General features: G+C 36.9%; 1 long non-coding RNA gene across 1 annotated transcript; it reads right to left on the reverse strand.

The window, feature by feature from the left end:
* Nucleotides 1–95: 95 nt before the first annotated feature.
* On the reverse strand, nucleotides 96–27,387 carry LOC149090956 (uncharacterized). Its single transcript, XR_016197147.1, has 2 exons — nucleotides 27,313–27,387; nucleotides 96–902 (listed from the first exon to the last, which is right to left on the reverse strand). It is a non-coding gene; the product is annotated as an uncharacterized LOC149090956 (long non-coding RNA).
* Between the last annotated feature and the right edge of the window lie 86 nt (nucleotides 27,388–27,473).

A 27,473-nucleotide genomic window follows, 5' to 3' on the forward strand; every position in this document is an offset into this window, starting at 1 on the left:
GAAACAATTTCCGCATGGCACTAGAACATGCTCTTTGCTCTTGTATGATCAATGGAGTTGCTCATCTTTTTATTTATTTTCATGTTGTGTGTGTGTTTTTTTTTTCATCTCAATTTTATTTGCTTGCGATTTTTGGAGTTCATAATTCGTGCGGCGCTGACACACAAAAAATGGAAATAAAAAGAAGGTGAATTCAAAAAGAATTCTTCACGCTTTGGCTTATTCAAGTGCGCCGCGTGGGCCGCAGCGAGCATTGCGTATGATTGATAAGCAAATTACGTATACGCCTGCACGCACAGAGATTGCGCATACGTCATGTCGGCCACGATATATTCTAATTCTAACTGCCTATATCGACACGCCTGTCCCTTCTGATTTAGTGCACTCCGCGCCTGAAATTCATCGATCATAATGAAGTCCTTCAGCGAAACGGAAATGCTGATTACAATGGAAAAAACAAGAAGAGACAGCAAATGATTCATAAATGACGTAACAGAAATTATAACTAAAACATTCAACAACTGAAATACGAATACGAAGTGTCAGCGACCCCATCAGCATTGTCGCATATAGTATATATTAAACAGAAAGAGTTACCAAAAACCAAAGTAAAGGTCAGAGCTGATCTGGCCGCAGTTTGTTGTCAACGCAGTTGAGCGACCTTGATGCTGGCTGACTGGCTGACTGTCTGGCAATTTCACAATCCGAGCGGAATTAAGACTCTTTGGCATGCAAGACGCATTGCAAGCCAGGCACTTCCGAGCGCTTCTGGTGCCACGAAATGGGTTTGTTTACGCCTTCAAAGTCAGGTAGGCTAAGTTCACGTTCGATTCGATTCCCAAGCCCAATTACAATCAAAATTTTCAAGATCTTCTGACAAAGGGGTCTATGCTGGCGATGCGCTGTAAAACATGAATACAGATAGATAAAGAATTGTAGAATGATATTTCAAGAAACGGTTGCAAGTGTTGTACAATTATATAGTAGTAGTAGTAGTAGTGTTGTGAAGTAATATTTGAATCTATTCTATTAGCATTATCATTATTATTTGTAAGATTTTTGACAAAGAAAAGCGTTTTAAAACTGATTTTTCTGTTCCATTATTATACTATACTACCAATATAGTGACACAATAGTGCTGTAAAGCATGATTATTCTGTAAATAAATAAATGCAGTGTTGCCTAACAACATTTTCTTATAGCAACAAGTCTTGTAAATTACAATTAGCTATTATATTAATACTACTAATGCTTCCCCTAATAACAAATTAAATAACTATATAAATCAGTGTTGCAAAACACAAAAACACCTTAAAGAAGCTTATAAACTATACATCTAAAAATCTTGGCTAACTCTGAATATGGTTTTTGCTCTACAGACACAAAGACCACAATTCTAATTGGCCGCAAATACCCGTCTTATAGCCCCATACGCACAGGGTATGCGAAAACAGTAGCACCTTGTGGCTGGCATGAGTTGTTGGAATTGCTGTGGTGGGAAAACAGAATTGCTTCTGGGGCGTTAATTTAACCAAAAGGTATTTTTGGGGCAATGCTTTGGGCTGTTGGCAATTTCCGCGTATAGAAAACAACTTATTAGCCAGCCACTTAGCCTTGAGGCAAGGGAAATCTCGTTTCTATAAATAAGCCACCTTTAAAAGCCATCTCGTTATAATTTAAAGCACAATTTGTCTGGGCACATTAACTAAATGTGCTTAAAACAATTGTCTAATTGCGCTTGCCCGCTCGATGCTCGATGACGTGGCACAGGGGCGGAGTCGTGGCTTAGATGTGAGCCGCTACATATGCTAATTGATGGAAATTGTTAATTAATTAGCCCTGGCCAGGTGCAGAGCACGACCTTGACGTGAGCCCAGGGCATAGCTGGCCACGCGTCTTATGCCTTACTAACGTCTAGCAATTGATTAAAATACGTCAAAAAGTAGCAAAAGCTTAGAAAGTATAGGTTAGTCTAGCATAAATTTAATGGGTCGCCTCTCGAGTGTCGAGTGTGTTGTTAGCTCTGGTTTATGAAGTCAGCAGCGCTGACACTTAATTACAAGCTTGTTTTGCAGTCATGTTGCAAGTCAGCGTGTTGCCACAACTCTCTGGGATCTTGGGTGTCAGCGCATGCTGCCTGATATCATCGAACAGCGTTGCAGTTGCTGCTTGCCCCGGCGGCAACCTCTTGTGCCGGCGATAGCCATCGCGCCTTCAGCTATGTGTGATATGTGAAAAGTCGAAGGGGCTGACTCAGCAGCAACAGCTAACAAATTAAAGTTGGAGACTTTTCATGCGTGCTACAGCTACACTTTCCATCATTCTAGTTGCCTTAGTTTCGATGATTTTTTTTCTTATTCTCGAAATGTTAATTTAATTGATTCCACGCTGCGTTCTGTACTTCCTAAGCGTTACACGCGTTTGGCCATGTTACTGATTGTATACACATGTATGTATGTATGTAATAACAGCTTGATCTGCAACACGCATGAGACGCACATAACTCCAGCTTAACTGCGTAAGCCAGGTATGGCAACATAGGTATGGCAACAGGTATGGCAACATAGTTGGAGAAAGAAGACAGCAGTGCTGACAGCAGCATGCAACAAGTGGCACACTTTCATAATCGTAACTGGCAACTTGCACTTTTAACGGGCATTAGAACAGAAGCACCAAAGGCAGCACAGCGGGAGGAGCACAAACTTAGCAGGAGGAGCAGAACTAGAGCATGAGGAGCAAGGGGAGCAAATGTGGTTAAAGAAGTTGCTGTTGTTGCTGTTGCTGTTGCTGTTGTAGCTACTCATGACAACCTGAAGAGTAATTGCACACATAATTCATGCTCAAGGCCGCGCACTGCAGCCAAAGCGAATTTCATTTTCAGCACCTCAACGTAGAACAGAGCGAGCAGGCTGATGCTGCTGCTGTTGGTCTTTTGTCTAGAAGATGAATGGTTGCGAGTTAGTGGCTGCTGTTATTTTTGTGTTGCTTCTTTTTCAGAGATACGAACTTATGGCGGCTTATTAATCAAGTTGCAAGCAAATTAGCACAGCTACATATATAGAGCCATAGAGAGTGAGAGGGACTCTTGGTAACTGAGAACAGACAACAGCCAGTCGTTGTAACTTTAATTATAATAAATGTCAGCTTTAAATATGTAATTAAGGCGAGTAATGCGAAAGCGAATGCGAATGCGAATGCGAATACTGAATGCCAAATGCATCAGAGTTGTGCTGGCTCGTAACATAAACGAATTCGATAAGTTGCACTATTAAAACTGAGAACTAGTAATTAAGGAAAATATGCTGCAGCGCACTGAACTAGTTCGATAGGTTGCAATAATGAATATGTGTGGAAATTATGAACTAGCATAAAATTTGTTATTAAACAACTGCCCAAATGAACTGATATATCGATATATTACAATAAAGAATCAGCAAAAGAACTTGTGAATCAGTCACCCGAGTCAGTGCAGCTGCATTAGTGCGATATTTTTCAATTTAAGCTAACTGCAGATCACTTATCACAACATTTCAACTTTATTGCAACTAAGTTAATACGTAATTAACGCAATTAAGTTGTCTGCAATGCCATAAGCTGCACTCGTAGTCACTTTGGAAAAAAATAAAATAAAACTAATTAATGTTCTCAGATAAAAACTGGCAGATTGCATTAATTGCAGTTTCAACGCTCTTCGCCGATTGCCATCGCGCGATATTGAAAGATGAGGGCCGACAGCAGTAGCTACTACATTTGCGTCTCTACCATATTGAAGTGAATAATTTGATTTATACTCGCAACTGCAACAGAAATTTATCTACACGCCATTAGAGCGCATCCCATGGCTCAAGTGTGGGCGTTCACTCTCGCTGCTGCTTGAAGTTGAAACCTAGAAGCTGGAAGGTGGATGCTGGATGCTGGAAGCTGGAAGCTGATTAATGTCTTCACTTGGAGCAGAAAGCGAAAACGATAAGGCAGGCACCTTCGCTGCGCCCTCCTCTCCTCCTGGGGCATTGTTGGCTACTGCGCATACGTATGAAAACAGAAATTTATTGCCCAGCCTTGCAAATATAAGAAACAGCGCGTAAATCAATTATGCACAGGCAGAGACCTGCAAATGGCATAAAAATGTCATACAATTTGTGACAATTACAAGTAGCAGGCGATAAATAAATATGCAATGCACTGCGAGAAACTAGATAAAAGCATATAAGAACTTATGAAATAATGAAAAATGCAAATTAAAATCATTTTTAAAAATCATGATAAATAAACAAAAATAATTAAATATAAAAATATGCAAAAAAATATATAAGATAATAAACATTTCTTTAAATACATATATATATATATTTTTAATAATAATATATATATATATATATATATGTATATAAACAAATTAAACTAGAATTAAATAACTCTATTTCTCAATGTTCGCTCAATCTTCAACTCAATTTTCGCTCAGTGTAGTTACGTATGCCTATGCATATTGCCTGGCGTTAGGCTGTCTACCCGCCTGGATGGAATTATGAGCAAGGACACTTTGAACCTGCCAGCCATATTTTAGAGCTGACTCTATAAATAGTTGTGTGTGTGAGTGATTATGGCGCGCGTTATCAACTCGGACTTTGCCAAAGGTTTTAGACCATTAAGTTTCGACTTATTTATAGACGCTTGATTTATGCACTCTGCATTTGCAGCAGCAGCAGCAACAGCAGCCGAGAGCTACTCAGATAATGATAGAGACCTCAGCCGCTTAGAAGATCACGCGAGTTGGGGCTGCTTGCTAATATGTTCTAAGCTGATGCTGATTGCTTCATCGGCTGATCTGCATACTGGTAGCTAAATATGTACTATAATGTGCTTAAATACTATGTAAGTCGATGCTCCGATCTCGTTCTTCGAGTATGCAAATAATATGAGACCGAAAACAGACTAAGTCTGGCCTTGAAAACGGCTCTATACAATAGCCGACACTTTTTTTTTTTTTTTAATGAAAATCAGCGACAAAAGTTTTATGTTTTATGAACAAAAATTAAAAAAAATAAAAAAATAAAAAAACTTACAATTAGAATATGTCTGCTTATGTAACCAGTTTTATGAGTCTCTTTTACATACCCTGTAGAAATGGGTTAAAGGGTTAGATCGGTTGCGTATGATCTCGGGAGCTGCAAGATCTACCTTCTAAAATTTTTTTTTGTCTATATTGTATTATTAAATATTAAAATTTTGTTTGTTTTTGATCATAGCAAATAGAGAGTTATCATTTAGAATATATATTATGAATATCTCCTATTTCTTATATCTATATCTGCCTTCATTTCTTATAACATTGAGCCTTGTTCTATGGATTATACATATGTACATATGTATTGATGTTATTTTGATGTCCTGTGAAAATCATATCGTATAGCTAAAACCCAAGTTCAATCAGCCAATTTTTTATAGAGAGGCAAAGTTGAGCTCCCACTTGCATTTGGATAAGGAATCTAGAAAAGATTATGGGTAAGTATGCAGATAAGAATACCAAAAGCCCCGCTTTACATCTAGTTGAGGGGTATATCCAAGTCGAGTACGCTTCCACTTTCAGTTTCATAACTTTTGGGGGGGGGACTGCTGACGTCAAAGCAGGCCCGGCCGCTTGTTATCTGGCATCACGCAACGATATCAATCTTTATAGTTCATATGTATATAAACCTCAGGCCGCAGAGAAACCGAAAGGTGTGCGCATTGTGTGAAGCTTTAGCTCCTGCTAACTCTTGGTTTCACATGAGAGCAGAAATTATAAATAGGAACTAGAAACTTGACTGTGGCTGTGACAGGGCAACAAGCTGGGGGCACTATTAATAACCGTCTATGAAAATAAAAGTGATTTGTTTTCGATTTTTAAATTCCTACAAACTTCTTTCTATACTGAATATCTATAGATAAGTGTATATATATAGCTCCTCCATTTGCTGATGGCACCAACATCTAACTCGTTTCGACTGTTTGATGAATGCTCTCTGCCGAGCTTCTTAATTGATATTAATTTGTTACTATTTAATGGCATAATTTAATATTAGGTTTAGACAAACGAGAAACTGTGCTGCAGTTGTATTATAACCGACTGCATAATGCACGCTTATGGCATATAGAGGTTTAATGAGGGAAAAACTATAGTATAGTTCTTTTTATAGATCATCATATAGAACATATAGATCACATAGATCATATAGATCATATAGATCAAATAGATCATATAGATCATATAGATCATACAGATCATATAGATCATATAGATCATATAGATCATATAGATCATATAGATCATATAGATTAAATAGATCATATAGATCATATAGATCATATAGATCATATAGATCATATAGATCATATAAATCATATAGATCATATAGATCTTATAGGGAATGAGACTGACAGATATACAAAGATATTAAACACGATAGAGTTAGACATTTAGACAAAGATTTCACAAAAACTAATATACTTCATTGAATATATTATAAGGCCCAGACATAAAAGCAGACAAAACGTAATCTACATACAATGATCGATCCAAGTGGCTAAGGCGTGGGCCTAACCATAGATTTATACACAAATACAAAAATATTGAAACAAAAAAGCCAAGCAATTAGCGCGATTTCCTATTTGGTTAATATGCAGAAAATTAAAACGGGTGTGCTTTGCCTTTATTAATAAACAATATATATATTTGTGTATATATGTATATAAATACATCCAAATTAAGCAAAAACAGCAAACACAACGGAAGATTAATGGAACTCGAGTACATATCTGTACCATCAGCTAGAGTCGGAGTCAGCGAGTCCAATGTTAAATGGCTTTAACCCACCCAAAGACACCAAAATGGTTTAACTGTCTGCCTGTCTGTCTGTGGCTTTTACTTCCGTTAGCTCATACTGTTTAAACAGCTTTTGAATGGTTTAATTGATTTGAAGCTGTCGATTATAATATTTCGGCGCGCACGCACTTGGCGCGACATTAATTGCTCGTAGGCCTGATCAAGTAGCATTAGTTGTCTAGCCATTCCCAATCCATAAAAAATAACTGCAAAAATTTGCCACTTCTTTATGAAGAAGATCATGTGGATGATCATATACTCTTTTACTTTAATGAAAAACGTTTTCTAAAAGAACTAAAGATTTGTAAATTTCTTTCATTAAAAAAAAAATAGTTTATTATATAAGAACTAAATATTCATGTATGTCAAGATTTGTAAATTTCTTTCATTAAAGAAGCTTGACTAAAATACACGTTTGACTATAATAAAAATGTTTCTAATAAGAACTAAATATAGTTTCTATGTGATATACTAATCCTCTAAAAGTTGACGCAGAATTATGCAGTCATATAGAAAATTGTGAATATAGATAAAAAGTTGTACGGCTAGTTAGTATATAAAGCCATAAATATACATACATTATATCACCACTTGGCTATTCATGCCCCACATGACACCTTCTGCCATAAATAACATACTTATCTAGCAAATAAAAATACCCTAACGAAAAGTGTATTGAAATATTTATTTAACAATATAATTGATAAACCCAAAACAAAGAACTTATCAGCAATGATCAAGCGTTAGCTTAAGTTTCTGTATAATTATTCTGCCTGGAGCTAGAAAAAAAGGCTAGAAAATCTAGCTACATTTATTAATTGAATTAACATTAACATTTAAATAATTATGCTGCATTTAAGCAAATTTGCATGCGCGTTTAATCAATCATTATAATCGCAACTCAATTTCACTTTTCGCGGTTTCACTTTTAGAAGTTATTTATTTATGTTTTTTTAGCACTTTTTCAAGTAGTTTTTTTTATGTGATATATGACATAAGACTTATATCCGGTTCTGAGTACGATTTTGAAATTAAATTCAAACTCGCAAACGTTAAAAATTTTGTTAAAAATTTAATTATTCAATCTTATGCTGAAAGCTAAAAAAAATATTTTATTTCGAGAACCAGTTCTTTGAGAATATGAATTATGCAAGTTGAAATGTGAATTTAATTTTATTTTTTTTGGGTGTGTTTGATGTATTATTATAGATAGTGAATATGTTAAAGAATATATGAATCCATCTAATTTTTTTGAAGATCTAAAGTTCATTGAAAATAGAAAACTAAGGCATAATGTGTATAGCTGCTTATTGTATATATCTTATAAATATTAATGATATATATGTATATAATATATATATTTTTTCAAGAGTTAAAAGTCAGACTGAGGTTCAATGCACTTGGACTCGTCGTAATATTTTTTTTTATTATTTCTATTTTTGTTTTTAACTTTTTATATCAATTTAAACTTGGTATTCCAAATGTCAATATATGTAAATTTCTTGTTAGACTTTCATTAGTATAAACATTTACCGTTATAATACACTTGACAATATATAAAACATCAAAATTATCTGACAAGCGAAACAAGTTTAACCAGATCGATTTCGTTCGTACTCGCTTTATATATGTAAGAAGATGAATATTTAGAATGATATTGCCGACTAGCCAAAAACAAGAAAAGGAAACAAGATTAAAAAGTCCACAAACCAGTTCTAAAATATAAAAAAAAAATGTTGTTAATGATTCGCCCGGCAACGCTGAGCCAAGTGCAATAAAAATTGATATATTTAAAATGTTTTGGGATTTTGTATATTTTATGATGCACACTTCGTATAGAAGAAGTCTCTGTGATTATCTCACAGGGATTTCCATTGAGCGACCTCAATGTCATCCGGCGACCTTGTGACGTCACAAATATTGAATATACCATATACATATATGTTTTATGAACTCCATAAGAAATATTCATGCTGCTGCAGACCTGTTCTGCACACACGGAGGCTGAGCCATCATGACTCAGCTCAAGTGTAGCAAAGGAAATGTAGCAGAAATTCCATTCATGAAGATCAAGAATCTCTGCTTCGTATTTAGATATGTGCATATAGTAAATATAACTTGATTTAGTTATATTTAACAAAAGCTTTCGGAGGATTTTATTTAAATTTTTATTTCTATCTTTTTAGTTTTATTTAACAAAAGCTGTAAGAGGATTTCATTTAAATTTTAATTTCTATTTTTTTTTCAAGTACTTTATTTATTCATTTATATGAACATAACTTATATTGTATTAAGTTCAATTTTATTTTTGAATGTCTTTTTTACTTATTTAATTATTTTTGTTTTAGCCAAAATATATTTTCATTTATTTATTTATTATTATTTATTTATTTTTATTTGTTTATTTATTTTTATTTATTTATTTTTAAATTATATTAATACTAATAATTTTTAATAATATTTTTGTTTTAGTTAAATTTTTTAAAATTTGTTTTTAAGTTATTTGTTTTTTAATTATATTAATAATATTTTTTAATAATATATTTTTATTATTATATTTTATATATTTTTAAAATTATTTTACTTGGTGTAAAATTTTAATTTAATTAAATTTAAGAATAATAAAATTACATATAATTTCATTTGTAATTCAATATAATTTTATATACATTAAATATATTTGCTTTTTTATTTATTTTATTTTTATTTATTTGATATAATTTAATTTTGTATTTTTTAACCTTTATTTAAAGTTATATATATAAAGTATGTATGTATGTTGCATATTTTACTTAAATTTTATAGATTTTTCTTTAATAAACATTTATTTTCCTACCCAAGTTTATGGCTCACAAATGTGGCCCTATTTATGGCTAAGTATGTTGGCTGCCTGGGCTGCTGGACAGTTTATGGGGAAGTTTGGGCTCTCTGCCCACACAATGAAAAACAAATGTGACTTTGGTTCTTTATTGTTGTTGCAGCAGTTGTTGTTGTTGTTGCAACTAGCCTAGTGGCAGGCAGCTTCGATGCTCGCGTCTCGTTTACATAGTTGATGGGACTTGGCTATGAGTTGGCGTATGGCTTGTTAACCTCCAGCTGAAAGTGAAACTGAAATCGAAAACTGTGCAAGAAATAGAGCAATAAGTTGCAGATGCGTGGACAACGATAGCAGCAGCTGTCCCAGCAACTGTTGCTGGCCAAAGGAGTTGCTGTTGCTGAGACAAAGTTATTAAAGCAGGCGTGACAGAGCGTTCGCCTGGATGCGCATTATTTTATTTTCAATTTAATGATGGAGGCAGCAAGCAGCGTGTTGCACGTCTGATTGGCAACAAATTTGCAACAACAACAACAGCCAAATGAAGGTCGACCGAGCAGCAGCAGCAACAGCCAGCAAGGAGCTGCGATTGTTGTCCATCAGTTGTGACACTGTTTCACAGTTGTCGTGTGCAATTGTTGCGGGTGTTGTTGTTGTTGTTACAGTTGTTGTTGCTGTCAGTTGCGTGCCGCGGCATTGCGAGGCGTGTTGCCTGTTGCCGCTTGCAATCAAGAAAAGTGATCGCGATTGCGCTCAACTCCAAAGCAACTCAAAGAGAGCGGGTGGACAGAGCGAGGAGGAGACGGGGGCGGTTTAGCCTGATACAGCTAGCATAACATATACAAAAACATACAACAACAACAGCAACATAAACAACAACTAACTAACAAGGTTGCAAACAAAGTTGAAGGTCGACAACAGACAGCAAAGGGTATACATATACAATGTCTTCAATATATGCTAACTTTACATATACATATATACACACATCTCTATATATATACATATATATATATATATATTTGTCCAGTATCGATATCGGTCGACTGCAGCTGTCTGCATTGTAATAAGTAACAAACGCCGCACGACATACGACATTTTTATACTTTGCCATGGATTTAGTTTTATGCTCTATGCCAAAGGTAGATACATATGTGAGGGTGCGAGGATCCGCTGTTTGCTTGGGGCGTGGCATCCATAGTGCCTCTCGGCCGCTTATCGCCATAATTGAAGTAGTTGCATTGTCTATAAATTCTTTTGTCTACGTGTGGGCAGTCGGCGAATTCTTTGACTTTGACTTCTTGTTGTCAATGCGTACGCAAAAATATGTAAATGTAATTAAAAGTGGATGGAGTGCGTGATGGGGAGAGTGGGTTGACCAGCAAGATGCCCTGTAAATTCAAGAATATTATAGAAAATTAGAGAAATAGAAATTACATGAATATATTCATATATAAAGAGAAACTGTCTTTAGAGAGATTTTTATGAGACATTCTTTGGCACAATTTCTATATATGTTAAGCTATTATCCATTTCTAATACTTACAGGGTATTTAATCTCGAAGCTCCAATGAGTGTAGCAGGTGCATGGATCAGGAATTTGCTAGAATTATATAGTCAATATTATCCCATATGCAATAGACGCCATTTCTTCAATATAACCAACTTACAACTACTTGCAATATTTACAGGGTATTAATTAGTTAGTTAGTTAATAACAGAGAAAAGCAAATTAGTATGGACAGCAAAGCTTTATATGCTATTCAGAAAAAGTCCAATGAATATACCCGATGAATAACCCATTTCCACTGCATGCAGGGCAGCCTATGTAAAAAGAGAGTCTATCTGTGGCATTCTAATGCTGAAGAACTGCGTCCGTTTCGGTCGCCCCACGTAAGCGCAGGAAGTGGCCCACAAATCACGTTCAACCTTTGACAACTACTAATGACCAAATGCCAAGCAAGTTCCAATCCGTCCGGGCCAACTCTCAGTTGGACTCCAGTTGACAATTCTAACTGGAAACAAACGCTGCAGCTGGAGCTGGAGTAGCGCAAGCGAAAGAGAAATCCAGAACAGCTGCAGCAGCTGCCTGGAGAAAGAGAAACCAAGAATGTTCATTGATTGTGTTACTGCCACTATTTACTTGCACTTAAGTAAAAAGCTTCGATTTGCATTGGGGCGCTTAATTAGCCGGCCTGACTGATGACAACGAAATGGAAAACAATCACAGCTTATCACTGGAAGAAGTGGAGGGGCCTTGGGGGCTTGGCACTTTCAGTGCGGCAGCTCGTTAGAGCCAAGTTGCAACTATCGACTCGCATGCATCTCTAATTTATATGTCAATCAGACAAACGTATGCGGCTAGCGAGCGCATAAACAACACATAATTGCATTTACATTTCGCCTGATAAGACACTAAGAGTGAGAGGGAGGGAGCGAGAGCGGGAGGCCAGCAGAGCGAAGCGATCAGCGAACTGTTTAACTTCTAGCTTTTGCATTTGCTTCTGACTGCGTCTCTGCCAGCGTTTCACTGTTACGCTTAGCTTAGGCTAAGCTCTATGCACTTAGGTCTGTCTTTGTCTCACTCTCTCAAGCTTTCAATTTGCCGTTGCACTACCGTGCGTCTCTGCTTGCGTCTTTGTTCGAGTTTGTCTGTTACGCTCTCCATATGTCAAGCGCTATGGCCGTTCCTCTACCTGCGCCTCTGCCTTTGCCTCTCTCACAAGCTTCGTTTGCTTTTGCCGTTGCCGTTGCCTTTGCCTTTGCGTGAGTCTTTGCCTGCGTCGTTGCCTCAGCTTGCGTGTCTGCCTGCGTCTCTCTCAATCTCTCTTACGCTCGTTCTAAGCTATGGCGAAGCTCTATGCCCTTTTATATGCAAAAGTCTTTGCCTATCCCTCAAGCTTCCCCCCTGCCACTGCTGTACACTCTTCCTCTGCTATCTCTCACACTCTGTTTCCGCCTCTGCTGCCGCTCAAGTCTCTCTGCCAGTTTAATAAATTGAATTCAAGCTCTAAAGGAGTAGCCCTTTGAAATCTGTAGCAAGGCACTTCTTAGATCCACACACACACACATACACATTTCCATTCGCATGTTCTTGCAAGCAATTGGCATAAATATTACAGCAACTGTTGCTGCTGCTGCTGCCCTTTGCAACACCCAACAGCTCGTTGCAGTTGTTCCTCTGGTAGCCTTGATAAGTTCTAACATTTTTACTATGCTCCTTCATGATTGAGTTAACTTCATTTGCGAGCAACGACACGTGGCGAACACACACTCCTGCAGCTGTTGTTGTTGTTGTTGTCCGTTGTGCTTTGTGTTTAGTTGGGGATTTATTTTATTGCCTCTTAGGCAAACATGTCAGTTATGTCTGCAAAAATACATATCATCAGCCTGGACATGCGTGTAGGTTTACAACAACAACAACAACTGACACGAGGCAAGGGCACAGCCTTCCTATAAGACTCAAATACATTTGGACGCCTGTTGTGGCTACAAATTTATGGCAAATTCTTAAAGTAAAATCTTGAAAGTGTCGAAATTGCATTGCAATAGTCAAAGTGTGCGCGAAAGTGAGATAGCACTAATGTGGTGCGAGTGAGAGCGCAGGCGTCAAAGGCGCACACAACGAGGCGGCACAGCTTGCTGTGAGGTCAGCCCAATTGCAACTGCTGCCCATGTCCACTCGCCCAGTCGTGTTTAGCCTTTGCCTTTGCCTCTGCTTTTGCCTCTGCCTTTGCCTCTGCCTTTGCCTCTGCCTTTGCCTCTGCCTTCGCCTGTGCTTACACTCTGCCTCTCTCTCGCTCTCGCTCTGCCTGCGCTGCTGGCTTTGGTTTAGCCCTTGATTGTTGATTGTTGATTGTTGTCTATGCTTCCGCCTCTGCGACTGCCTTTGGCTCTTCTACTGCTGCTGTCCTTGCCTTCGCCTCTCCTTTTCTAACTTTGTCTGTGCTTTTGCTTCGCCTCTCACGCTGCCGTCGTCTCTGTATTTTGTCGCCGCTGTCTTTGGCATAGCGTAAGGCTCTGGCTCTGCCGCTGTCTCTGCCTCTGCTTCTGCAGCTCCCTTTGCTTTGGCCTCTCCCACTCTCAGCGCCTTCCATGTCCATGTCTTCACCTCTGCCACGGCCATGGGCAATGGGCCGCATGTACTCGATAATGTGCCTGAGGTTATTTAAGGCCTCATTGCAGGCGATGTACTAGCTAAGTGTGTGTTTGCTTGGGTGTATATGTATATGTGTGTGGAAAATGGAAAATGGTATCTTAGCGAAATCTAAACAGAACAATCAGCGAATAAAAAGGGAGCAAAGCAAAAGTACTTATGCCAAATGAAACGAAAAGAGAAACTTGAAGCAAAAATATGACCACATCAAAATAGAATAGCATTTAGATCTGTTTAGAGGTTAACTATGGGTATTACTAGCAGTCTAAATTAGAAATTACATACGCAAAGTAGATCTAGCGCATTTTGTGCATGAAAATATCATATGGCAATATTCTCATTTGAGCAAGCGCAAATTCGAATTAGATTTTATTAAATACAAATCTGATAAAGTCAGCTTTGCGCAGTAAAACCCAAGGCAGAGTGTTTAATTAAACCACGAGCTGCGTAGACTTCATTTTGACTTTGAGTTGCTGCTAAATTTTTTGGTGTCAAAGAATTCACATGTCAAACTTTTGACAATCAGTTTAAATATATTTGTTTATAAGTCCGATTTGATCGTAAGCTACTTATGTTTATTTTATAAAAAAAAGGTACTTAGCAAGACTTTATAATGAATGCGTTAAAGACTGCTCCCAAGACTCTAATCTCCGTGCAGAAGACTTCGACAGTTGATTTGTCAAACTTATGCAAAGCAAATGAACTTGACCTGAGACTCCAGGCTAGTCTTAAGAAACTAAATTTTGGGTATATATATTAAAATACATACTATGTAAGAAAAAAATAAATTTATAATATTAAAATAACTATTAGGTATACTATGTAAAAAATAAAATAAAATAATATTACAATACATATTAGGTATACTATGTAAAATAAAATAAAATAATATTAAAATACATATTAGGTATACTATGTAAAATAAAATAAAATAATATTAAAATACATATTAGGTATACTATGTAAAATAAAATAAAATAATATTAAAATACATATTAGGTATACTATGTATAATAAAACAAAATAAAATGTAATCAATAGAAAATGTACAATATATTATAAGAGATCATTGATGGCCAACAACTTTATTATATGATATAGAAGACTAAATTAAATAAAATAAAATTGTAAAAAATATAATAAATATAAGATCTAGTCCTAGACATAAATATAAATCTAGTACATTATTGGAAGGAATGAAAACCATTTTTTTTTTTTTCAATTTTACTGAAAGGCAAAGATTAAAGATATTTCAAAGAGAGAAACTGCATAACAGCGGATTTCATTTCAGGCTCGTAGCTCTGCAGGCTACAAAGAAAAAGCAAACAAAAATAAAATATTATAAATACATATATATAAGAAACTCTCGAAGCCATAAAATTTCATATGACAATATGGCCTTAATACCTTTGCACATTTTGAGTGATTGCGTCGATGGATGCTGTTCTACCTGTCACAGCATGTCAAACACATTGCTGGGCGCCTGCGCTGTCCCTCTCTCCCTCTCTCTCTCGCTTACTACTGCTGCCACCAGCTGACAGCTGAGTGTTCGGAATACTCCTCCACAGATTTGCTGAGTTGACAACGTTGACCCAGTTGGGAGGCCCAGCCAGAGTCGATGATGACAAAGCAACAGCCAAATGCCATATTTCGAGTATGTATTGACCAAGTTAACAGGATTTGGGGCAAATGCAGTTGTTATTGAACTTAGCTAACTTGGCTAGCAGCTAAGCTAGCGCTGTGTGTATGCTAATTGCAAAGACAATTGTTGTTGTTGTTGTTTAGCACTTTGTAGTCGCTGCTTGTCTAGCTGTCAGCTAGGTAGATTTTATTACGAGTGGGCGTGGGCGTGTGGGGCGTGATTATGAGTCGAGCTGACAGGTTGTTCGCTCTAGCCAAGCATTCGAAATGCGGATGCCAGTAAATATACATATGTATATATTTATATGTATATGTATATTTATTTAAAGCTTAACCAGCTTCTGCTTATCTCAGCTCGTATATTTATGTACGTGCCAAAATAATAAATGACAAATAGCCTGGCTAAGACACGTCTAGTCTTGTACTGCGTACGCTGTACGGCGTACTGCGGGCTAAGCATGTCCTTAACTTTTCCTTAGCATCAGCGTAAATTATAGAACCGCGTGAACAAATAGCTAAATGCAACATGAGAGCAACAGCAGCAGCAATCACAACAACAACAACAACAAAAGCAACTGCAGCAGCAGCCAAAAGCCTAGACAAGGTCTCCAATAATTGATTTATTTGAAGCTTCTCTCTTATTTATGATGTGAAATGCGGCCCATGCTTCCAGGGCCAGCGGCAGCATCGATTTCCTAGACAGGCAACAACAGCTGCGGCGGCTGGCGGGCGGGCTGGGGGTGGCAGCTGGGGACAAGGCGCTGATTGGTTTTGAAATGGAAAAATTAGAACAAGTGCCACTTCAAGCTGGAAAACGCTGCAAAAATCAACAATGAAAACATTGCCAAGGCGAATGGAGCTGCAAGCCGCAAAGAACGCTAAACAGAGATAGCTGTGGAGCTAGACAGAGATAGCTGCAAGTGCAGCAGAACCAAAGCTGCACTGAGAGAAAACGAGGTGAGGCGAACAGAAATTAAGAATAAAATGATGCAGAAAATTCATGAAATGTGATTAACATGGAAAAAAAAAAAACTAGGAGATTTTATTGGTATACAAATAATTTAGTTTGTCTTTGAGGACTTCCTGGAAGTTTGTAAAGTTCATCAAATATTAAAGAATTATTTTAATATATATTTTTTTATATTTAAAAAGATGTATTTATATCGAAAAATGAAAAATTAATTTAATATATTTAATTTATTTAATATTTAAAAAAATGTATTCATATCGAAAAATAAAAAATTAATAAAATATATAATTTTTAATATTAAAAAAAAAAAATGTATTTATATCAAAATCTGAAAAATCATTTTTATATATATTTTTATTGAAATTTAATAAGATCCATTAATATCAAAATTTGAGCTTTTATACATATATAATAAAATATTGCTTAACAATTTTTTGTATTCTCATTCAATAAAATGAAAGGAGTATATTAGTTTTGTATCCATTTATCAGACATATTTACACCCATTCGAGAATAATCCAGAAATACTGTATTATCTAAAGTCTTAAAGTTACGAGCAAAAATTCTACTGTCTATACGCCTGAATTACTTTAGCCAAAATCAAAGCCTTATTGTTTTCATAAGGCTTACATTATAATCCACAAAAATTCAGTCAGGAAGTCCGTTGGAAGCAGCAATCGAATCGTTAAGCAAACCTCTTTCAATATTGATCGAGTTTAAAATCCTGTTTATCGCTGCCATTAATCAGATTACAAATATATTTGTGCACTTGTTTCATATGAAATTGAGCTGCTTAAGTGAAGATTGACGGAACGTGACAGAGCGTGGCTTTAACATATTTGATATCGTTTCATTTTTCAGGCTAAACTTGATTTTAATGAACATTTCGTTGGGTGTTTTAAGTGCTTTCAGCTGATTTAAATACTAATTGGTGCTTTACATACTTTTTTTTTTTTTTTTTTTAATATGAGGATTGCTTAAGATATAAAATTAATTTTAATTAGAAGAGCTCTAAAAAAAAGTCTGAAACGTGTTGGAACTTTTTAATTCGACTGAGAAACATTGGAATATTTAAAAAAGTGAAAGGAGTGGAAAAAAAAAATATATAGGTCTAAAAATAAATCTGTAATATGTTGAAATTTTCAAATATGTCTGACGGTTGGAATATATAAAAACGTAAATAATAATGAACTAATAAAAATACATATAAAAAATATTTAAATATTTTTTTGTCTATATTTTATATTTTTTAATATTTTTACTTCATTTTTATTTTATTATTATTTTTTTTTAGATTTATATATATTTATTGTATTTTGTAATACATTTATTGCATTTTTGCTCACAATTTATTTTATTTTTTTCAACTTACTTCATTTTTTAATATTTTATTATTTTTTACATTTTATTTATTAGTAAAATAATTCTTTATAAATATATAATAATCAATATATTTTTATAAATATATAAATATTAATATATAATATAAAAAAAATAATAATATAATATTTATAAAAATACAATTTTTGTTTCTAATAATTCTTTTCTATATCCTTACATTTAAAATACTTTATTTATTTATTATATTTTGTACACTTAAATAATTTGTACTATATTTTATATTATAAATAAAGAAAGTAATGTATTTTCTATTTTCTGCCCTTTAAATATTTTATATTTTCTTCATTTATTTGCTACATTCTACAATAGTTAATTTATAATTTTTTTTTAAATTTTTTTTAACACATAATAATTTAATTTTTTCGCCGTGCAGCTGCACATGCCGCATGCCGCATGCAAATGCTGCCGCGTCAGCAATAAATTAAAGTCAATTTTAGTCAAATAAAATGTTAACGGGTTTCTATTTTTCAAAGCTGGACAGAGACAGGGATAGGAAGCTCAACCAGGGCAGGGCAGGGCAGGGCAGCCAGAGAGAACTCCAACTCCAGCTCCAGCTCCAACTGCAGCTACGTTGGCGGCGGCGTTGACGGCGTTTGCAATGTGCATTTGCCCTTTTTGTGCAACGTGAAGCTGTTGGCCTGGCCTCGCCTGCCACGATGATGGACAATGTGTTGTTGTTGTTGTTGCTGTTGTTGTTGTGGTTGAAGGCGGCGGTGGCAGTGGTGGACCAGGCACCAGGCACGGCCGAGTCTGCCTTTTGGTATTTGTCACGTTCGTCCATTTCGAGAGTCCACGTACATGTTGCCGCATTGTTAATAACTTTATTCGGCTTCAGCGGCGTCGCCGTCGTCGTCGTCGTCGTCGTCGTCCTACTTGTTGTTTGGCTAGCTCGTTGACAATGACACTGCACCGTTATTTATGAGCTGTGTGCTCCATGCTCAATTATTGACATTGAACTCCTGGCGCCCGCATCGCACACACACACAGGCAACACACACACACACACCCAGGTTACACGATTGTTGGCTGTTTGCATTGCCTAATCAGCAATCAGGCTTGAATCGTACAATTGTGTCATTGGCCAGCAATTAAGTCACAATTGCCGTTATGCAAATTCTAGCAAGGTCAACAGCCAAATAAAGGTAACACTTAAAGGAGAGAAGAGAGAGATGAGCGCGATGGAGGCAGACAGTGAGAAAGCAAACTGAGAGAGAAGCGAAATGAGGCAAAAATCTAGTTAATGTGTTTGGGAAGTGCAAAGGCAGTGAGAAAGAATGTGTAAAGAATCCATCAAATGACACGAGAAAGAAAGAGAGAGAGAGAGAGAGAGAGAGAGAGAGAGAGAGAGAGAGAGAGAGAGAACAAAACAATGGTAAAAGTGATAAGGTGCAGATAGAGCAGTAGAACAAACAAACAATGTAGGATAGAGAATGAAGGAAGGAGCTGGAAGCAAGAAGATAAGAGAAGAGAGCGAAAAGGATGTACAAATTGGAGAGAGATAGAGCATAGCAGAGAGAGTTCAGCAGAGACTGGGGAGCAGAGATAGGCAGAAAGCAGGAGGAGGAAGCAGAAAGCAAGAGAAAGAGGAAAGAGGAAACAGTTGAGACAGATATATGGCATTAGAGTTAAGCCTGCAGTGATCAGCAAACGGAGAAAGGGGGTAAGGGAACAGATGGAGGGCATAAGGGAACAGCAACTCTGGTATCTGAGCTGCTTTTCTAATAAGAATTCGCTGCATCATGCGCGCCAATTACGCCATCGATTTATTGATTCAACAAGACGCTGGGGTGCCAAAGCCCGATCCAGAGCCAGAGTCAGGGCAAGAGCCGCGGCACAGTCGGCGTGAATCGCAGCCATTTGACCAGCTGTGCGGTGCGACCCGTTTTATTAGACCCATTGAACCACAAGTGCCGCAGCAGGAAAGAAAATTAGAACAAATTGTTCATGAACTATAAATGTTCAGCGATTGTAATGGCCCAATAGAAGTGAGGGCGATGCACAGATGTGGGCCCATTGGGGCTGTGCTAAGGTATGCGACGGACAGAAGATGACTAATAAGTGTTGTTGAATGAAATACCCTGTAAATGAGGCAGCTGAACATGGAAGTCTTATATAAATATAATACTTATATACAAGATATGCATATTTATATACAAATAAGTAGAGGTTAAGGTTTTTCAATAATAATCTTAAATTTATGGTATTGTTATATGATATTATATTATAATATGAGTTTAATAAATAATTTTAATCAATAGATCAATAATAATATATGAATTCTATGGTTTATAATTGATGTAAAATCGATAATTATCAATAAAATAGATAATAATCATCTATCTTAAGGCATGAAGACTTTTATAAACATTTTGCTTCTCAGCAATTTAGAGTAAGATTAATATCTATAAGCCACTGGATTAACTCCATGCTATAAATATTCCACCCCCTTCATCCAAAACTGTCACGAATATCATAATATATCAAGAATTCGAAGAATGTGATCGAAAATTAGATACTCCCACTCCCAACTCCCAGCCATCTACAGGGCATCTCTCAGGTCCGTCCAAATCCCAACTAGAACCCTTTCAACTGCAGTCTTTTGTTAGTATTTTTGTTGTTGTTGTCAATAATGTTTTGTGTGTTCGGTAAATGATTTCATTTGGCAGCGGCGCTTGTTTCTTGACTTGACCTGATTTTGATATTGGCCCGTGTAAACAACCAAATGAGCGGTGAACGGGGGGCGGCAGCATTGTGGGGGGCGTGGTCAGAGCTCTTGCTCAGCTGGAAAGCCCAATCTGTAGCGCAAATTCTAACCGCTAAATTTTTTGTTCAACTTGATTCAGGGTGTTTTTTTTTTTTCTTACTGATGGGAATTTCGCTTCGGCTAAAGAACTGAATCATCAGGTGAAAGTTCTTGAGATTGAGATTGCATTCAAGGCAATGCACTTGATATGCCAGATAAGCAGCTGGCGAAGGTGTTAATGATAAGTGGAGATCTGAAAGAACCGACTAACGGATCACATATGATACATTTATATAGAGGGAGACAGGTAGAGAGAGAGGGAGAGGTATATAGAGGTGACTTATTGTTGGCTGGCTAGGAATTTCAGTTGCGGCAAGGTCAAGCAGCTGCCAAATCAGCCGAATCATTGACTAAAGTGAACCAAAAGTGAGTAAGAATGCTGCAGTCGAGCGTAACGGACGACGTAATACACGCTCACGATAGGCTTAGAATAATAGTTCAATTAATTGTGAATATTTATAATAATAATTTATAATAATTTGTAAAGGCATAACTCTAGTAGAGAGAGAACAATGATTCAACTAGTCTTTGTTCTTTGATTGAGGAAGATAAAGCCTTCTTAGATGTATCACGCATTTAGTGGACTTCAATAGATTTTAATACCTATTTGGTCTATAGAGCTGATTAATAGTAATTATGTAAACTTCTTGATTGATTGGCGGAAATCAGCGATTAATGCTTGCACATCTAGATCTTAAACTGTGGAAGACTTAAATAGGCCTACCAGATATGTCATGTCTTTAGTGGACAGCCTACCATATATATTGCTAGATTAATCTATTCCGGCTAATAATAGCTAAATTAAATTACGCCCCTAGTAGGCGCGAATAACATGATTTACTTTTATTTATTTAGTTTTTTAATTTATTTATTGGTTCATTTGCTGGAGGCTTTTATCTTAGGCTCTATGCGTGGGCTAAGATATTAAGATTTACATACGTACATCGTTTATTCGGTCTAAATGATTCTCAATTTTATTGTATGATACAATATTAAGCTTGTAAGATTTAAAAATTTAGATGGTTTGCACAGAGGCCAGAGATTGAAGCCTAGTCAGCTTTTGCCTGTTTTTGTTGGTGGTCAGATTAGATGCGAGATAACTTGATTTGTATTTGTATTCCAAAGTTAAGTTGAGTTTGATCTATTTTCAGTAACAAAAATCATATATAAAACTGTTATAGATATTACAATAGTATACATATGGTATATGGTACATAGTATAGTATTACATATAGCAAAATAAATGGAACTAAATGGTATATATTAGTATTCCATGATTCCTAGATATCATAGATAATAGATCTTTGTTGAAGTTCAATGGAAATCAAATTTCCAAATTCTAATTTATTCAACTGTAAAGCAAAACATTAAATATAGGTATTACATAACTAGAAGCTGGCAGTCCAACCAATATACCCGCGCAACACGCTCTGCGAGCGGGCATTTAAAGCGAGCTTGAGCTGACGCATGGACGCGTCCTTGACGCAATTTGCACAGAATTCGCCCGGAAAAACAATGGAAACGAAATCACTATTAATGGCCATAACAAAGGAGATACCAGAAGCAGCAACCGACTGCAACAACTGCTGCTCTCGCAGCAGCAACTGTTGCTGTTGCTGTTGCTGGCAGCAAGTGTAACAAGCCAAAGCAGCAACAATTATTATTATATTATGTATGTATGTGTGTTTGTGTGTGTGCGAGTACTATTATTATTATTATTTTGCGCATGACTAACCAAATGCAATTTCAGATGCCATTCTTTTTGCTTTAGGTTTTCGATTTCAGCGAACGAGCAAATGTTGCAATAAAACAAAAAATACTAAAAAATACTATAATAAAAAAGAAGTCAGTCAGTCGACCATATATATATACATATATATAAGTTTATATAGTCGTATAATCGTAAATTTGTAAATCAGTTGCAAGAACATGTGTTAACATCGCGTTCGCTCAGCTCCATTTCCAGTTACAGTTGGCTGCCGACACCTTCTTCTTCTTCTTCTTGGCCTGGCCAAAATGCTTAAATGGCGCTTAATTGACTCGTCGTCATCGTTGGCTTTCTTCAAAAATAATCTGACACACTTTTTGATTTTATTCCTGGGATTAAATGCACGTTTAACGGCTATTAGAAAGCGACAGCTACAGCAACAGCTAAAGAACTGCTGAAAGCGAAACAGAATCTGGTCAAGAACGTTAATTGCGGCGAAGAATCTGGTGTAGGTGAAAACGGACTAAAAATAGCTCCATTGAGTGCCTGCAACTGTTGCTGCATCTCTCTATCTCTTTCTAAATACCTCTTTAACTTTCAGAATTTCGATCATTCTATTCATATGTTTCTCTGCTTTTCTCCCTGGATAACTATCAGAATATCAATATTTATCTCTGCGATTCATTATTCATATAAATCTTATCCTTTTATCTTGATATCGAATTATTGCTATGCTCGATCTACTTTGATGTATTTATACCCCTTTCCTATTCCTGTGTATCTGTCCACATCATTTCGGCTTTCTCTCTCTGACTCTCTTTCTTCTATATCGTCCTGCATTCACACCCAGCTCTCTCCACGCTTTTCTATCCATGTCTATCCTTCACTAATCCCGCATTTCCCTCTCTAGCCGTGTTTATACCTAAAAAACAAATAAAATATTTTGTTAGGTCAATCCAAGTTTCCAATGTATTATTAAGTTATAAAATAAAGTATAAAAATAAATTAAGCTACATACGTATTTACATATATGTATATTTCATTTATAAATCTTAAATAGTTTAACACACGCATTAATACCTTCGTTATTTTCAATAATCAATATAAAAGCGATTCTTTTCACATGTCAACAATTAATGTACAGCCTAAAACTATGCAATGCAAATGGCCATCGAAATTCGTCTCAGCCAACTGTTAATTTCGCATGCAAACAATTAAAAATTAAGCAAAACCCAACACAAAATGCGCTGCAACGGCAAAGCAAACCAAAGAGAGAGAAACTGAAAGAGGGAGCGCATACGAAGAGCGCAAAAGCTTTTAGCTTAAACTTGCGCTCTTGCAGCATGATCTCTCTCTGTCCCACTCTTTCGTATTCGAGCGCGCGCAGCTGACCGAACCACTCTCACTTTTTTTTGCTGCAATTGCCAAGAGCAAGAAGAAGGCGAAACCGTTGAGCGCAGCTTTTGCCTAGCTTCATTTATACACAATGCATGCGCATGAATGTATGTGTGTCTGAATATACGTGTGTATGTGTATTTCTTTGTGTGGCCGCGTCGCAGCTTTAGTTCCCGTTGGCCACGCCGCATTTGCAGCGAACGCAGGCGTGTGAGCGAGAGGGCAAGTGATTGCTGGTTTTACCTGTTTCGGCGCTTGAACACTTTAACATTATCGATTTGATATTAATTTTTGCGCAATTTCGCAAGGCCAAAGGGGGGGCTGAGGTGGGGCCTATGGCTATGGGAGGTCCAGTACAAACTCGGCCAATGTTTAGTTAGAAATATTTGCCATAAAATTATTGCTTGGCAACGCGCATGCTAATTAACTCAGCCAACACCAACAGCAGCAGCAGCAGCAACAACAACAACAACAAAGAGTTGGCATTTAATTGTGGTCTGTGGCTTAATTATACAGTTAAGCATGTATGGACACACCAACACACGCACACCTTGAACTTACATTAGCCAAGCATATGAACCAGTTGCTGCACTCGACATGCTCTGACATGTTGCAGTCATCATTTAAATAGAGACTTTTCGTTGTTGTTGTTTCCTAAGCTCGCCTTGGCTGACAGCTGCGTTGACATGCGAATGACAGCGGAACATGGGGTGCACTACCGTTAGCTGCCGTTTGAAACGATTGTTGTTGTTGTTGTTGTTGTTATTGTGACATATGTGGCATGCAGCCAAAGTTAATTTACAGAGAGGCAGACATTGATAACAGCTGATTGCATAAGATTGATTAGTCACACGCATACAAACACGCATACGAGCTTATACACACATAGCACTAATACATAGGGATTCTTGGATTATAAAAAAAGAACATACTAATAATAAATATATTTAAATTTGTAAAATAATGTTTTTTATATTTATAACAACTAGAAAAATTTAAGCTGATGAGAATCTTTAAAGTGCCTTAAAATTTTTTTATTTAATTTTTGGCATCAATCATCAATGAGAATCGCATAGAAAGGCGCTTTCAAGCGTGTATTCCTTTGAAAATAAAAGTGAAGTCGCTTTCAATTTCGCGCAGGCAGAACTAACAAGTTCTCAAGCGACCCTCGCACATACCCCTATATCTATATATATCCTTCCTTCGCATGCTGCGAATTAGGGCTATTCATGTCGCAAAAATGTTTGACATTAGTCCGCAATTAATCATGTTGATGCGCGCTGATGTCGAGCGTGCGATCCACGAATTCCAGCGAAAGGCTGCGCGTCAATTGTTCTTTTCTTTTGCTTTTTGGGGCCAGGATAAGCAGCGGCACTTGCAAAGGCGACCGAGGCTGGAAATAAAAAAATTCAAGGCCATTTGCGTCTGGGGCCGGCCGTAAGATTTATGAGTTAAGTGACACCCGCATTCACTTGGCCAACAACAGCAACAACAACAGGAGTGAAACGTGTTTCAAGCAAGTTCTTCAACCAGTTGAGCTGCTCTGCTGCTGCTGCTGCTGCCGCTGCTGCTGCTCTGCTGCTAGTTTAAGTCGTATTTGCCCCGCTTATCTGCATTAATTATCAATTAAAGCATAAAACTTGATTCATTTCATATCAAAAGCTAACACTAAAACCGAAATAAATTCATATAAATTTCTGCGCATTTGCCGCGATTCGTCTTCATTAGTGAGGCATGCGGCGGGCAGGTGGGCAGCAGGTGAGCTGCCTGCAGTAGAAACAAATGGCAAAGTGTGCTGCAAGTCGCTCTAATTTGTTGGCAACAGACAGACATACATACATACATACATACTCGTGCCTTATTGAAACAAAAGACTTAGGCAACGAACTTGCCCAAATGAGAACTCACACGCATTCATCAAGCTCACTGAATGAACACATCAATGCCCATTTACAGCCAAAAACAGTGAACTAACGTAACCTTGGCGCATATAAATTAGTCACAGCCCAAGACGCGGCCCAGCCAAGACCAAGAAACTATAACAGATGGCCAACGCACATTTTCCCATCAACTCGGCCAGATATTATAATATACAATATATACATATATATAAAAAGGAAAAAAAAAATCGCCAAGAGATTACGCAATTCCACATAAATTAGATGACGACAACGAGAGCTGGACGAGAGCCGCTGCCAGTTGCCGCCTCTAATCAGAGCTTAAATCAAGCGTGGCAAATTGGAGCAGCGACAACAAGTGCGCACCACCGGGCCACCGCCAGCCAAACCACCGCCATCAGCAGCAGCCACCACAAACCACAAACTAGCTGCAAACTAGCTGAAAATAAAAGTGCTGCAAAATCCAGCCACAAATCAAGCGAAAGCAAAAATTTGCCAAATGCAACTGAAAAAAAAAATCTGTAAAAAAAAAAAAAATAATCGGAAAAAACCCGCAAAAAAAAAATACAAAAAAAAAAAAATCGAAAAACTGGACTTGTGCACGATAATTGCGCAAAGATCGTTAAACTAGGCGAGCGTAGTAGACATAGACGTAGAGCATTAGACGAGTTTTAGACATAGGCTCGAAGCCAAATAGAGCGCGTGTCGTGACACGAAGAACACGCGTGCGTGTTGAGCTAATTAATAGGCAAAACATTTCAAACAAAACATAAATTGAAAACTAACAACACGATGCTATAATTAGTACAAGAGTGCGCCAGTCGGGCGACTACCAGATACCCTGTAGAGTGGGAGGCAAAAGGGGTATATGCAGTGGAAATCAAATGGTAAACATAGAGACTTAAAAACTTAGTGAAGAGGCAAGAGTTTTGTGAGCAACTGACTAAGAACTACGTTGTGAGCGGGAGTGACTGACTAGGGTATACCCTGTAGGGATTAATGGGAGAGAACACAATATAGTATACATCTTTATTGGTACAGAGGTAGTGTGGTGTATGCCTAATTACCCAAAGAGGGCGAGTAGCAAGCTAGGGCATACCCTGTAGTAGCTGCAGCAATAAGTTTATTAGGCTAAGATTAACTATTTACCTTCAAGAGAGCGGGAGTTTCGTGGATTTACTCAGTAAATTATGTCAAGTAGTAAAGAGGAGAACTATGCTAGACTCTTAACTGTAAAGCATTACAGGAGAGTGATAAGGTATTATAGTGAGTGCTTGACTCTTCATACTCTCTATTAAAGAATACTCCCAATCATAGAGTACTCCTTATCATAGAGAACTCCCCGTCATGGAGTACTCTCTATCATAGGAGGCATACAATGATATTAGTATATATACATATATTATCACTGCTATTCTAATAAGCACTTACATAATAATGATCATCATAATTAACCAGATGATTAGCATATTATTATTAATAAAACAATAGTAATGTACAACATAATTATTAGCCCAATCATTGTTTACATACTGCCATTTTATATTAACATTTACAATCTTATTAATAATATTACTTAAAATTATTAACAATACTTAGCAACTATTACAATTTGTTATAGCACTTAATATTATTGCAAAAGTTAAATATTTAGCAAACTCACCCGAAGAAGAAGAGGAGCAGCACCGCAGGGGACGTCCGACCAGGTGGAGGCTGGAAAAACGACTGAAGAAGCGCTGCAACAGGCTCGCCTTTTATAGGGCGCGACACCCACTCAACTAAGAACTTCTCTCTAATTGGACTCATTTTCTCTGGGTTTGTTTT

Source organism: Drosophila navojoa, chromosome 5 (genome assembly GCF_054131105.1).
Source record: "Drosophila navojoa isolate 15081-1374.11 chromosome 5, UAZ_NAV_1.0, whole genome shotgun sequence".
Taxonomy (NCBI): Eukaryota; Metazoa; Arthropoda; class Insecta; order Diptera; family Drosophilidae; genus Drosophila; species Drosophila navojoa.